Source organism: Leucoraja erinacea, chromosome 36 (genome assembly GCF_028641065.1).
Source record: "Leucoraja erinacea ecotype New England chromosome 36, Leri_hhj_1, whole genome shotgun sequence".
In the NCBI taxonomy this organism is placed as follows: domain Eukaryota; kingdom Metazoa; phylum Chordata; class Chondrichthyes; order Rajiformes; family Rajidae; genus Leucoraja; species Leucoraja erinaceus.
The window spans coordinates 2,506,185-2,520,506 of record NC_073412.1 but is presented as its reverse complement, the minus strand read 5'-3'; the positions used below and the strand labels follow the sequence as shown (position 1 = coordinate 2,520,506).

Here is a 14,322-nt window from a genome sequence, read left to right as displayed (position 1 = left end):
GAAGGCTAGATCGCAGGTGATCCAAGTAGAGCTAGCTGGCTGGATGGAGAATAGGCTTCAAGGAAGCAAGCAGATATTGATGGTGGAAGATATTTAAGAAGGAACTGCAGATGCTGGAAAATCGAAGGTAGACAAAAGTGCTGGAGAAACTCAGCAGAATTCTTTCTCTGGAGTTATTTGAAAAAATTCCAAAGATTTGAGAGATAGGTGGAAACATCAACTATTCCATTTCTCCAGAGATGCTGCCTGACCCGTTGAGTTACTCCAGCACTTTCAACAGTATAAACCAGCATCTGCAGTTCCTTCCTACAAAGTTTGCCAACTACAACCTCTTGCCCAATGGGAGAGGGGGGAGAAGAAGAAATGTTCTGCACTTTCCCCGAATTCCGTCCACTTTGACAAATAGACAATAGGTGCAGGAGTAGGCCATTCGGCCCTTCGAGCCAGCACCACCACAGCATGGTTGTGAGAGGTCTCCAAAGAGTCGTAGCGTCTTTTTGGTTGCCGCTGAATTTTCAACATGTTGAAAATTTTGGCGACCTATCACGGGTGCCAGCAGTCGCCTGTAAAGATCCTGTAAGTAGGACAGGCTCTTTACACTGAGATATAATGTTATCAATGTTAAATCTTTCTATTACACCATCCATATCTCTTGTTTCCCTGCTCCCCTGACTGTCAGTCTGAGGAAGGGTCTCAACCCGAAACGTCACCCATTCCTTCTCTCCAGAGATGCTGCCTGACTTGCTGAGTTACTCCTGCTCTTTGTGGCTATCTCAAGTAGTCTGAAGAAGGGTCTCGACACGAAACGTCACCCATTCCTTCTCTCCAGAGATGCTGCCTGACTTGCTGAGTTACTCCAGATTTTTGTTTCCATCTTTGGTTTAAAACAGCATCTGCAGTTCCGTCCTGCACATGTTAAATATACATCTCACTATGTCACATACACACACACATAAATAGCCAGCATCTGTATCTAATAACTGTTGGTTGGAGCTTATGGCAAACCAACCTCACTATTTCCCACTTACCACAAAACCCGAATGACAAAGATGTTTGTTTAGTTGAGTTTAATCTTTCTGGAAACAGGCCCTTCGGCCCATCGGGTCCTCGCTACCCCGTTGATCAACCAGTCACACTGGTTCTATGTTATCCCACCTTCGCCTCCACTCCCTGCACATTGCGGACAATTTTACCGGGGGGCCAATTCACCTACAAACCCGCACGCCTTTGGGACGTGAGAAGAAACTGGAGTCACGGGGAGAGCGTGCAAACGGGGAGAGCGTGCAAACTCCACGCAGACAGCACCCCGAGATCGGGAAGGAACCTGGGTCTCTGGCGCTGCGAGGCAGCAGCTCTACCCGCTGCGCCTCCGTGCCGCCCCGGGGGAGGGGAAACTGCGGGCAGTGTCCGCTGATCCAGGAGTGAAACATTCAAAGTAATTTGGACAATTCTCAGCTGGGTTTTGTGAGACAATAAAGATGGATCTGAGCGCCATTTAATCCAAAATTGACAGCTGAGAATTGAACACTCTGTGGGTCATGAGTCTTTGACAGCTTCATTATCTCCCCCAATCGTTCAGTAGCTGCCTTCATTTAACTCTGGTTAATTAATGATGCCTCCTGTTGACAATATCTGGCCAATTCGTTCCCAACTTGACAGGACCCTGAGAAAGGGAAGCAGGCGACGGGTGACAGGCAGGTGAGGAGGTAAATTAAAGCTGTGCTGAAATAACACCATCAATCAATGTCCCCTATAGAACAATTCCAGCAGGTGAGAGGCCGGGCTACGTCCAAGGCTAACAAAGAGGGGAGCGTTTTATAGCCTTCCATCACAGTGAGGAATGTGGAGGAGTCACTGTGGTGGATGTTTATGTTATTGATAAAAATACATCTCTTGATAGAAACATAGAAACATAGAGAATAGGTGCAGGAGTAGAGGCCATTCGGCCCTTCGAGACTGCACCGCCATTCAATATGATCATGGCTGATCATCCAACTCAGTATCCTGTACCTGCCTATCCTGTTCTCTCCATACCCCCTGATCCCCTTTTAGCCACAAGAGCCACACCTAACTCCCTCTTAAATATAGCCAATGAACTGTGTGGCCTCAACTACCTTCTGTGGCACAGAGAGTTCCAGAGATTCACCACTCTCTGTGTGAAAATTGTTTCCCTCATCTTGATGCTCCTGAACGCATCATCAGTGATGTATCCTGTGGTCATCGGGTCTTTCAACATTAGACACCCCTCGCCCAGGCGACCCAGCCATGGTTGATCAGACCACGACTTGTGTTCAGGTGGCATTCGCCCATCCCCATGGACCTCCTCTCCTGATCCAGAGCCATCTCGAGGCCTTCTCCGCTGCCTCTGTGGTGTTCTTGATAGCTCTTCAGATTCAGATTCAGATTCAGATTCAATTTTAATTGTCATTGTCAGTGTACAGTACAGAGACAACGAAATACATTGACAACGAAATGCAATTCTCTTCTCCTCGCCACTCCGTTTAACATGTATTTTGTGTGTCTTGTTGCTATGTATTGGTATGACTGTATGGCAAATCAAATTCCTCGTATGTTCCAAAACATACTTGGCTAATAAAGTTTGATTATGATTATGTTTAAGAAGGAACTGCAGATGCTGGAAAATAGAAGGTAGACAAAAATGCTGGAGGAACTCAGCGGGTGCAGCAGCATCTATGGAGCGAAGGAAATAGGCAACGTTTCAGGCCAAAACCCTGAAGGAAATAGTCAACGTTTCGGGTCGAAACCCGGAAGGGTTTCGACCCGAAACGTTGCCTATTTCCTTCGCTCCATAGATGCTGCCTCGCTATTGTACAATTCTACAGAGCAAAGAAAATAGAGTGATACAGTGTGGAAACAGGCCCTTCGGCCCAACTTGCCCACACCGGCCAACAATGTGTTTAAGAAGGAACTGCAGATGCTGGAAAATCGAAGGTAGACAAAAAGTCTCCAGAAGGGTTTCGGCCCGAAACGTTGCCTATTTCCATAGATGCTGTTGCACCCACTGAGTTTCTCCAGCATTTTTGTCTACCGGCCAACAATGTCCCAGCTACACTAGTCCCACCTGCCCGCGTTTGGTCCATAACACTCCAAACCTGTCCTATCCATGTACCTGTCCAACTGTTTCTTAAATGATGGGATAGTCCCAGCCTCAACTACCTCCTCTGGCAGCTCGTTCCATACACCCACCACCCACTGTGTGAAAAAGTTACCCCTCGGATTCCTATTAAATCTTTTCCCCTTCACCTTGAACCCATGTCCTCTGGTATGCACGTGTAACCACATTGTTCTTGTGCTATATATTAACACTCTCTTTAAAAAACCAGGATGTCACATAAAAACACGAAATACTCAGTAATATCCTTTCATCATGTTTAGGAAGGAACTGCAGATGCTGGTTCACATTGAAGGTAGACACTAGATACTGGAGTAACTCAGCGGATCAGGCAGCAATCTCATGTTCATAAGTGATAGGAGGAGAATTAGGCCATTCGGCCCATATTCTTGCTATTGAGGGAATGCAGCGTAGGTTTACAAGGTTAATTCCCGGGATGGCGGGACTGTCATATGCTGAGAGAATGGAGCAGCTGGGGTTGTACACTCTGGAGTTTAGAAGGATGAGAGGTGATCTCATTGAAACATATAAGATTGTTAAGGGTTTGGACACGCTAGACGCAGGAAACATGTTCCCCATGTTGGGGGAGTCCAGAACCAGGGGCCACAGTTTAAGAATGAGTAAGCCATTTAGAACGGAGACGAGGAAACACTTTTTCTCACAGAGAGTGGTGAGTCTGTGGAATTCTCCGCCTCAGAGGGCGGTGGAGGCAGGTTCTCTGGATGCTTTCAAGAGAGAGCTAGATAGGGCTCTTAGAAATAGCGGAGTCAGGGGATATGGGGAGAAGGCAGGAACGGGGTACTGAGTTGGATGATCAGCCATGATCACATTGAATGGCGGTGCTGGCTCGAAAGGCCGAATGGCCTACTCCTGCACCTATTGTCTATTAAGTCTATTCCGCGGATATTCAGTAAATCGTGGCTGATGTATCATTCGCTCTTTAGCAAAAAACCTGTGGAGTTATTTTGACTTTAGACTTTAGAAATACAGCGTGGACACAGGCCCTTCGGCCCAACTTTTCCGCACTGACCAGCCATCTCCCCGTGTACTAGCGCTGTCCATTGCACCCGGAACAATTTACCAGAAGCCAATTAACCTACAAATGCACATCTTTGGAATGTGGGAGGGAAGCGGAGGATTCGGAGAAAACCCACGTGGTCACAAGGAGAACGTGCAAACTCCGTACAGGCAGCACCCATGGTCATGATCAAACCCGGGTGTCTGGCGCTGCATCACCGTGCCGCTCGAATCCATTACCACAGACGTGGAGGCTCAAATACTGGGTATTTTTAAAGCAGAGGTTGATTCAGATTCAGATTCAGATTCAGATTCAATTTAATTGTCATTGTCAGTGTACAGTACAGAGAGACTTTCGATTAGTAAAGACAGCAAATGTTACACAAAGAAGGCGGAAGATGCATAAACAATAGACAATAGGTGCAGGAGTAGGACATTCGGCCCTTCGAGCCAGCACCGCCATTCAATACCATCATGGCTGATCATCCCCAATCAGTACACCGTTCCTGCCTTCTCTCCATAGCCCTTGATTCCACTAGCCCTAAGAGCTCTATCTAACTCTCTTTTGAATGAATCCAGTGAATCGGTCTCCACTGCCACAAATTCACAACTCTCTGCGTGAAAATGTTTTTCCTCATCTCCTTTCTAAATGGCCTACCCCTTATTCTTAAACTGTGTGTGTGACCCCTGGTTCTGGACTCAGCCAACATCGGGAACATGTTTCCTGCATCAAGGAAGGCAGACCAGGCAAGCCAGCCCTCCTGGTAATTCCACCTTCACGCTGCTCAACATCCTCGAAAAGGAAATAGCAGCGGATGTACATAAAATGAATATGGAAGCTATCTGCAAATTAATTGTTAATGATGTTTTATAATAGGCTCACAATGTCTTTGCTGTATAGGGCCATGGAGTGATAAACGGCATAGATAGAGCCAGCCTGGCGAAGGGTTACCCACCTGAAACGTCACCTCTCCATGTTCTCCAGAGATGTTGAATGACCCGCTGAGTTACTCCAGTACTTTGTGTCCTTTTATAGACAGTCATAAGAGTCTTAGCTTAGTTTAGTTTAGAGATACAGCGCGAAAAGAGGCCCTTCAGCCCACCGAGTCCGTGCCGACCAGCGATCCCCAGACATTAACACCATCCCACACGCACTACTTGTACAAAATCAATTAACCTGCAAACGTGTACGGGAAGAAACCGAAGATCTCGGGGAAAACCCACGCAAGTCATGGGGAGAACATGCAAACTCCACACAGACAGCACCTGTTAGTCAGGATCTAACCCGGGTCTCGGGTGCTACAAGCGCTGTAAGACCGCAACTCTACCGCTGCACCACCGTGGAATGGGTGACGTTTCAAGTCAAGACCTTTCGTCTGAAGGGCCTCGACTCAAAACGTCGCCCATTCCTTCTCTCCAAAGATGCTGCCTGTCCAGCTGAGTTACTCCAGCATTTTGTGTCTCTCTTCCGTTTAAAACTAGCATCTGCAGTTCCTTCCTGCACATTTATTTCCCCCCACGCTCCGGACAGTGCCTCAGTAACCTGACTATAATAAGCTTGAACCTAAACCTTGTGGCTCCAGGTAAACAAAAATGCTGGAGAAACTCAGCGGGTGAGGCAGCATCTATGGAGCGAAGGAAATAGGCAACGTCTGAAGAAGGGTTTTGACCTGAGTTATCTGTTTGACTCCTTGAATCCGTTCTATCTTACCAGAAGATCATTGTTGATCTGAAAACGTCACCCATTCCTTCTCTTCAGAGATGCTGCCTGTCCCGCTGAGTTACTCCAGTTTTTTGTCTCTATCATTGTTGATCTTCCCATCCTAAAAACATATCCCTGAATTCGCCATGTTCAAAAATCCATCAGGGTAAATTTTGAAAATACGCCCCAGAAGGATGTTCATTGGCTTCTGTGGTAGAGAACTCCACATCATTCCTTTGCAAGCCCGTTGAATGAGTAAAGGGCTTGTCCTGTCTGAAGAAGGATTTCGACCCGAAACGTTGCCTATTTCCTTCTCTCCATAGATGCTGCCTCACCCGCTGAGTTTCTCCAGCATTTTTATCTACCCATCGATTTTCCAGCATCTGCACAGTTCCTTCTTAAACACCTTGTGTCTCCAGGTTTTCTGTGCAGCTCTGCTGCAAGTAGCAGAGACATTAATATCAAACAAACTGACATTTATATTCGGGTGCTGTGATTATCACAGTGTCAGCTGAGAGCTCCTGAGCAGAAAGATAACATGCATGGTATTACCCACTGGCTCATTTGTTCTCTGCTTCCAGCCTCCGCTCACATTTGCATCTGCCCCTTAACCTCATCGCTCTTTGAGGTCAACATCAAGTTGTGCCCGATATGACAATGTACCTGATCCAGATCACAGCCTCTGTTCAATAGCAGGGAAATGGCAAAGGAATTTCATTTGATTCTGCTAACATTTGTGAGCCTGATATCTCACAGGGGCATTGTGAACTCACCGCCTTCGTATCTTTTAAGTATTCATAACTGAGATATGATTTAACCGGTAGAGTTGCTTCTTTTCGCCAGTGCTGCACCGGGGAACTGACCTGTCAGTTGAGGTGATGAACCTGGGAATTTCCCCTAGTATGCGAGGACACTAAAGATCCAAGACTCTATTAGATCCAAGGCTGAAAAGCACGAGTCTTGCCTAAAAGAAACATAGACAGTAGGTGCAGGTGTAGAGGCCATTTGGCCCTTCGAGCCAACACCGCCATTCAATATGATCATGGCTGATCATCCAGAATCAGTACCCCGTTCCTGCTTTCTCCCCATATCCCTTGATTCCTTTAGCCCAAAGAGCTCTATCCAACTCTCTCTTGAAAAACATCCAGTGAATTGGCCTCCACTGCCTTCTGTGGCAGAGAATTCCACAGATTCACAACTCTCTGGCTGAAAAAGTTTTTCCTCATCTCAGTCCTAAATGGCCTGCCCCTTATTCTTAAACTGTGTGACCCCTGGTTCTGGACTCCCCCAACATCGGGAAAGGTTTTCCTGTATCTAGCCTGTCCGATCCTTTAAGAATGTTATATGTTTCTATAAGATACCCTCTCATCCTTCTAAATTCCAGTGAATATAAGCCCAGTCGATCCATTGTTTAACCCCCTGCCTTCAATGACAAATACGTTGTGCTGTTGAAATCACAGGGTGGCGCAGCGGTAGAGTCACTGCCTCAGAGCGCCAATGACCCAGGTTCGATCCTGACTACGGGTGCTATCTGTACGGAGTTTGCACGTTCTCCCTGTGACTAAGTAGGTTTTCTCCGGGATCCCTGGTTTCCTCCCACACTCCAAAGACGTACAGGTTTGAGGTTAATAGGCTTGGTGTAAATGAAAATTGTCCCCAGTGTGCGTGGGATAGTGTTGGTGTGCGGGGATCGCTGGTCGGCGCGGACTCGGCGGGCTGAAGGACCCGTTTCCACACTGTATCTCTAAACTAAACTAAATATAGAACATGGAATGTGGAATAATACTGCACATGAACAGTTCAAGAAGGAACTGCAGATGCTGGAAAATCGAAAGTAGACAAAAATGCTGGAGCAACTCAGCGGGTGCGGCAGCATCTATGGAGTCTGAAGAAGTGTTTCGGCCCGAAACGTTGCCTGTTTCCTTCGCTCCATAGATGCTGCCGCACCCGCTGAGTTTCTCCAGCACTTTTGTTAACCTGCACATGAACAGACCCTTCGGCAAAAAATGATTTGTTAGCCCTTAATGACAATGCCACGAGTTGTTTGGCCTGCCCTGCCTGTGCTTGAAACTGCAATGCAAAATTGGAAATGAAATGACAATGCCACGAGTTGTTTGGCCTGCACTTGAAATGGATTGACTTGACTTGACATTAAGTGGATTGAAATGGATTGTTGGCCCTGTACTCACTGTGCTTGACTTAGCTTGACCCACAACACCCATGCTAGTGCTCCTGAAAGCCCCCCACCTCCCTCCCCCCTGCCTACTGGCCACCAATATTGGAATTGGTGGAGAGGTGGAATATTGCATTGGGGGACCAGCCCTCCCATTTGAACCTGAGACCCAACGGGTCCCACTTAGGCTAGTTTTATATATATGTGTGTGTGTGTCGATGTGTGTTTATATGTCTGTGTGTGCGTGGTGTGTGTGTGTGTCTGTGTTCACGCCTGCTTCTGTGTGTGTATTCGCGTGTGCGTGTGCATGTGCGTGTGTGTGTATCTATATATATCCATCAGAGATGCTGCCTGACCCGCTGAGTTACACCAGCACCTTATTGTGTCTATCTTCGGTATAAACCAGCATCCACTGTTTCATTTCTACACACATAGTATTGTGTCCTTGCTTGTACCGGCAAGCAGTGAGATCAAGGACTGGAATCACAACATCGCCATGTCATTACACTTCCCCGTTCAATCTGTCACCCCCCCCTGGGAGCTCCACACAATGTGCCACTTGCACTTGGCTCCAAGCGATAGGGACCATTGGCAATCTCATCAAACACACCGTACCGCCCGCTGTCCAGCTGAGGCACGTGATATGCGAAGAAGAAGTGGTCATCAGTTCAGCCAGGCGTCGGAGAATGCCTGGACACTGCTGACTACCATGGTGACTGTCACACCGAGGCACATCTCGTTACTGACAAACAATGGGTGGGAGTTCGGCAATCTCCCCGCCAATATGATGGGGTACGGCCTACTGCCTCTCTGCAGGTTAGAACGCAGCATGGAGCCCATGACAATATTATTTATATTTCTAGTACAGAGATTTTTCTTTTAGTTTACTTTAGTTTAGAGATACAGCGCGGAAACCGGCCAGCGATCCCCGCACACTAACACTATCCTACACACACTAGGGACAATTTACACTTATACCAAGTATACAAGCTCAAGCCAATTAACCTACAAACCTGTACGTCTTTGGAGTGTGGGAGGGGACCAAAGATCTCAGTGAAAACCCACGCAGGTCACGGGGAGAACGTACAAACTCCGTACAGACAGCGCCCATAGTCGGGATCGAACCTGGGTCTCTGGTGCTGCAAGCGCTGTCAGGCAGCAAATCTACCGCTGCGCCACCGTGCCAACGTTTTATGTGTTCTATTTTCTGGATGTGCCACCTCTGGCGGTATCAGTGTTTATTCAAAGGCACGGTGGTGCAGCGGTAGAGCTGCTGCCTTACTGCACCGGAGACCCGGGTTTGATCCTGATCTCAGGTGCTGTTGGCGTGGAGTTCACATGTTCTCCCTGCGACAGCGTTAGATTTCTCCAGGGGCTCCGGTTTCCGCCCACATTCCGAAGATGTACAGAATTATCTGTCAATTGGCCCTAGTGCCTAGAATGGAACTGGTGTACGGGGGATCGTTGGTCAGTGCGGACTCGATGGGCAGAAGGGCCTGTTTCCAGGCTGTATCTATAAACAAAATCGAAGAGTCACACAGAAACCTTTGCACTCAAAGGGTGGTAGGTGTATGGAACGAGCTGCCAGAGGAGGTAGTTGAGGCTGAGACTATCCCAACGTTTTAGAAACAGTTGGACAGGTACATGGATAGGACAGGTTTGGAGGGATATGGACCAAGCACAGGCCAGGTGGGACTAGTGTAGCTGGGATATGTTGGCCGGTGGGGTCAAGTTGGGCCAAAGGGCCTGTTTCCACACTGTATCGCTCTATGACTCTGTTGTAGAGCGCCAATTAGCCTGCAAGCAAGCGCGCCTTCACGCAGGTCACAGGGAGAACGTGCAAACTCCACACAGACAGCACCAGTGGTCAGGATTGAACCCGGGTCTCTGGCGCTGTGAGGCAGCAGCTCGAGTCTATGCATCCCATTTGCCTCCAAAATTCGGAATGCATCAAACCTCTGGAACTGAGTGAAATGGAATGCTGCACATCTTTTGCATTTGTGATTGCGATGTATTTGCATTTCAAAGACTGTAACCAGGTGGTTTTCATTCCTTCATCTCTCCCCGAGGCCGTGTGACAGGTTTCAATTCTGTTCGTCCGTCCGTGGGTTTGAATTCTTGATCGGGATCGCCGAGTAGTTTTCAACCAAAGGGAACCTGAAGCCTTTCGTTCATTGTAGGATTCATCACTCAGTCATGAACCGGTTACACAGAAGGAAAGGAGATCTGTTGGAAGGAAGGAACTGCAGGTGCAGCAAAGATAGACTCAAAGTGCTGGAGTACTCAACGGGACAGGCAGCATCTCTGGAGAGAAGGAATGGGTGACGTTTCAGGTCAAAGATTCAAGATTCAAGATTCAAGAGAGGTTATTGTCATGTGTCCCAGCTAGGACCCATTCCTTCCCTCCACAGATGCTGCCTGTTCCGCTGAGTTACTCCAGCATTTTGTGTCCATCTTCGGTTAAAACCAGCATCTGCAGTTCCTTCCTAAACCTGGTTTTGAGGCACAATTCCCAACTCTGCAAATTGTCGCTCCCTTTTGCACATGAAACCTAAGCTGGGAATGAAACCTAAGACAAGCAGCAGGAATTTCCATGGGCTTTCTCCAGTAACATTGACCCTTTAGTTTTTGACAGAAATACTTGTTTTGTTTCTTCCAAATCTCCTCCGAAGTGAGTTGGCAGAGTGGGAGAAACGGCAATGAAATCCAAGTGCAAACATGTACTGAGTGTGATATTGTTCCGAGCTTATTTAAACACCGCAAAATAAGAAACCAATACTTCTGTCGATGCCTTGATGATGACTTTCCCAGACACACTTGCCAACACTTTGTAGATTTTAACACTGGCTGACACAAATAAAGTGGCAGTGGTCCCAGTAGAAATAGGTACTTAACAAGTCTTTGTTGAACAAACAGAATCTTCACAATTGAACAAAGTCATTCTTTTCTCTGCAGAGGAACAATGCTGTGAATTATGTAAAAGGAACAATCAAATGTTATTTTAATAAAAAGGAATAAAGTGAGCTTTTTTTAACTAGAATGTTTGTTACCAAACTTCTAAAACTAGGTGTTTAAGAAGGAACTGCAGATGCTGGAAAATCGAAGGTAGACAAAAATGCTGGAGAAACTCAGCGGGTGCAACAGCATCTATGGAGCGAAGGAAATAGGTAACGTTTTGGGTCGAAACCCTGAAGGAAATAGGCAACGTTTCGGGTCGAAACCCGCAAGGGTTTCGGCCCGAAACGTTGCCTATTTCCTTCGCTCCATAGATGCTGCTGCACCCGCTGAGTTTCTCCAGCATTTTTGTCCTGAAACGTTGCCTATTTCCTTCGCTCCATAGATGCTGCTGCACCCGCTGAGTTTCTCCAGCATTTTTGTCCTGAAACGTTGCCTATTTCCTTCGCTCCATAGATGCTGCTGCACCCGCTGAGTTTCTCCAGCATTTTTGTCTACCTTCTAAAACTAGGTAAAACTGGAGTTTTTCGGCCATTTATTTTCTGCAAGGATTCTCCACGTGCAGAACTTCGACAATATAACTTGTTTTATTTAGTGGTGTTTAGGTAGAAAGTGTAGGAGGGAACTGCAGATGCTGGTTTACACTGAAGATAAGACACAAAATGCTGGAGTAACTCAGCAGGACAGGCAGCGTCTCTGGAGAGAAGGAATGGGTGACGTTTCGGGTCGAGACCCTTCTTCATACTTTGCATAATCTGTTATAGATAGACCTCGTTTATAGAGGTTCACCATCATTGCCAGCCTATAATCCACGGGATTTCATTTGATAAGACTAATATTTAACTACTGTTTAAAAAGTTAGATATCCAAAGGAAGTTAAATACCTTAACAACCCCTAAAACTTCATGCTTTTGAAGAGCTGATACTGTTGTAGCATTGGGAATAAGCAATTAAATTCATGAACAGAAAGTCTTCAAAACATATGATAACTATTGAATATGATAAGGTTTCATATATGAAGCTATCAAACGTAGAATATGTGCAAGAAGAAACCAGATGCTGCTTTAAACTGAAGATAGACACAAAGTGCTGGAGTAACTCAGCGGGACAGGGCAGCATCTCTGGAGAGAAGGAATGGGTGATGTTTCTGGTTGAGATCCTTCTTCATAGAAACATAGAAACATAGAAATTAGGTGCAGGAGTAGAGGCCATTCGGCCCTTCGAGCCTGCACCGCCATTCAATATGATCATGGCTGATCATCCAGCTCAGTATCCCGTACCTGCCTTCTCTCCATACCCCCTGATCCCCTTGGCCACAAGGGCCACATCTAACTCCCTCTTAAATATAGCCAATGAACTGGCCTCAACTACCCTCTGTGGCAGAGAGTTCCAGTGATTCACCACTCTCTGTGTGAAAAAAGTTCTTCTCATCTCGGTTTTAAAGGATTTCCCCCTTATCCTTAAGCTGTGACCCCTTGTCCTGGACTTCCCCAACATCGGGAACAATCTTCCTGCATCTAGCCTGTCCAACCCCTTCAGGCTGCAGACACCGGTTTAAACCAAAAAAAAAGACACACAAAGCTGGAGTAACTGAGCGGGACAGGGCAACATCTCTGGAGAGAAGAAATGGATGATGTTTCTGGTTGAGATCCTTCTTCAGACTGAAACGTCACCCATTCCTTCTCTCCAGAGATGCTGCCTGTCCTGCTGAGTTACTCCAGCTTTTTGTGTCTATCTTCGGTACAAACTGACATCTGCAGTTCCTTCATCATTCAACATTCCCTCTAACTTAGTGTTTTCGCCCAGTTTTGGGATTTCTTCAGAAGGATTGCCTGTGGTGTTGATGGACCTCTTCATCACATCAGAGGAGGGCTAGACTCAAATTCTAGGCAACATGATCTTTGGAGAAATAACTATCCAGAGGATTTTGAGATCTGTTGTCACCTCCTGACCCCTTTAGTTTAGTTTAGTTTAGAGATACAGCGGGGAAACAGGCCTTTCGGCCCATCGAGTCCGTGCCGACCAGCGATCCCCGCACACTAGTCAAGGTAGTCGAGGCCAGTTCATTGGCTATATTTAGGAGGGAGTTAGATGTGGCCCTTGTGGCTAAAGGGATCAGGGGGTATGGAGAGAAGGCAGGTACAGGATACTGAGTTGGATGATCAGCCATGATCATATTGAATGGCGGTGCAGGCTCGAAGGGCCGAAAGGCCTACTCCTGCACCTAATTTCTATGTTTCTATGTTTCTACTAACACTGTCCTACACACACACACACACTAGGGACAATGTTTTGAAAACATTTTACACCAAGCCAATGAACCTACAAACATGTACATCTTTGGAGTGTGGGAGGAAATTGCAGATCTCTACACAGGGAGAACGTACAAAATTCCATACGGACCAACACCCGTAGTCGGGATCGAACCCAGGTCTCTGGCATTGCACGCGCTGTAGGGCAGCAACTCTACCGCTGCTCCAGTGACCCCCCCCCCCCCCCCCCCCCCCCCCCCCCCCCCCCCTAGCTGTGCTCATGTGTAAAATGCAGTGATGCGGCTCATTGCTGTAAAGAGCTGTTTGCAAGTTTGTTGATTTATTTAAGCCATTTTCTCCCTCCCTGCCCAATCTATTTTTTGCTATAACATCCAACCCCTGGTGCCAAATGAATCAAGAGGTCATAAATTTTCGATAAAGCCAATATTCTGTCAATTCCCTCTGGTATTATTTATCATTTTCCACTTTAATGTTTATCATTTGTGTGCAAACTGCATTTGGAGAGGATCCCTCCGCACAGATCACATACCTATATGTACTTTTATAGTCTAATTTGACAGCGTCTCCAAATACAGTAACATTTAATTTATACTCTTTCACGACAAAGTATTTTCTTTGATGTTTTTGTGCCATAATTACACAATGACTTAAGCGAAACTCCCGTGGCATTAGTCTAATTTTTTTTTGTTTAGTTTAGAGATACAGCATGGAAACAGGCCCTTCGGCCCACCGATCCATGCCGACCAGCGATCCCCGCACAATAGTCCTACCCCAATACCCACTAGGGTCAATTTATAGAAGCCAATTAACCTATAAACGCGCACGACTTTGGAATGTGGACTGTCTTATGAAGAAAGACTGAATAGACTTGGTTTATACTCTCTAGAATTTAGGAGATTGAGAGGGGATCTTATAGAAACGTACAAAATTCTTAAGGGGTTGGACAGGCTAGATGCAGGAAGATTGTTCCCGATGTTGGGGAAGTCCAGGACAAGGGGTCACAGCTTAAGGATAAGGGGGAAATCCTTTAAAACTGAGATGAGAAGAACTTTTTTCACACAGAGAGTGG

At 46.6% G+C, this 14,322-nt stretch overlaps 1 protein-coding gene across 1 annotated transcript in view; it reads right to left on the bottom strand.

Annotated features, from left to right (window-relative positions):
* Positions 1–14,322, bottom strand: part of hcn4 (hyperpolarization activated cyclic nucleotide-gated potassium channel 4) — a 162,901-nt gene that overhangs the window by 71,007 nt on the left and 77,572 nt on the right. The window lies entirely within an intron of this gene.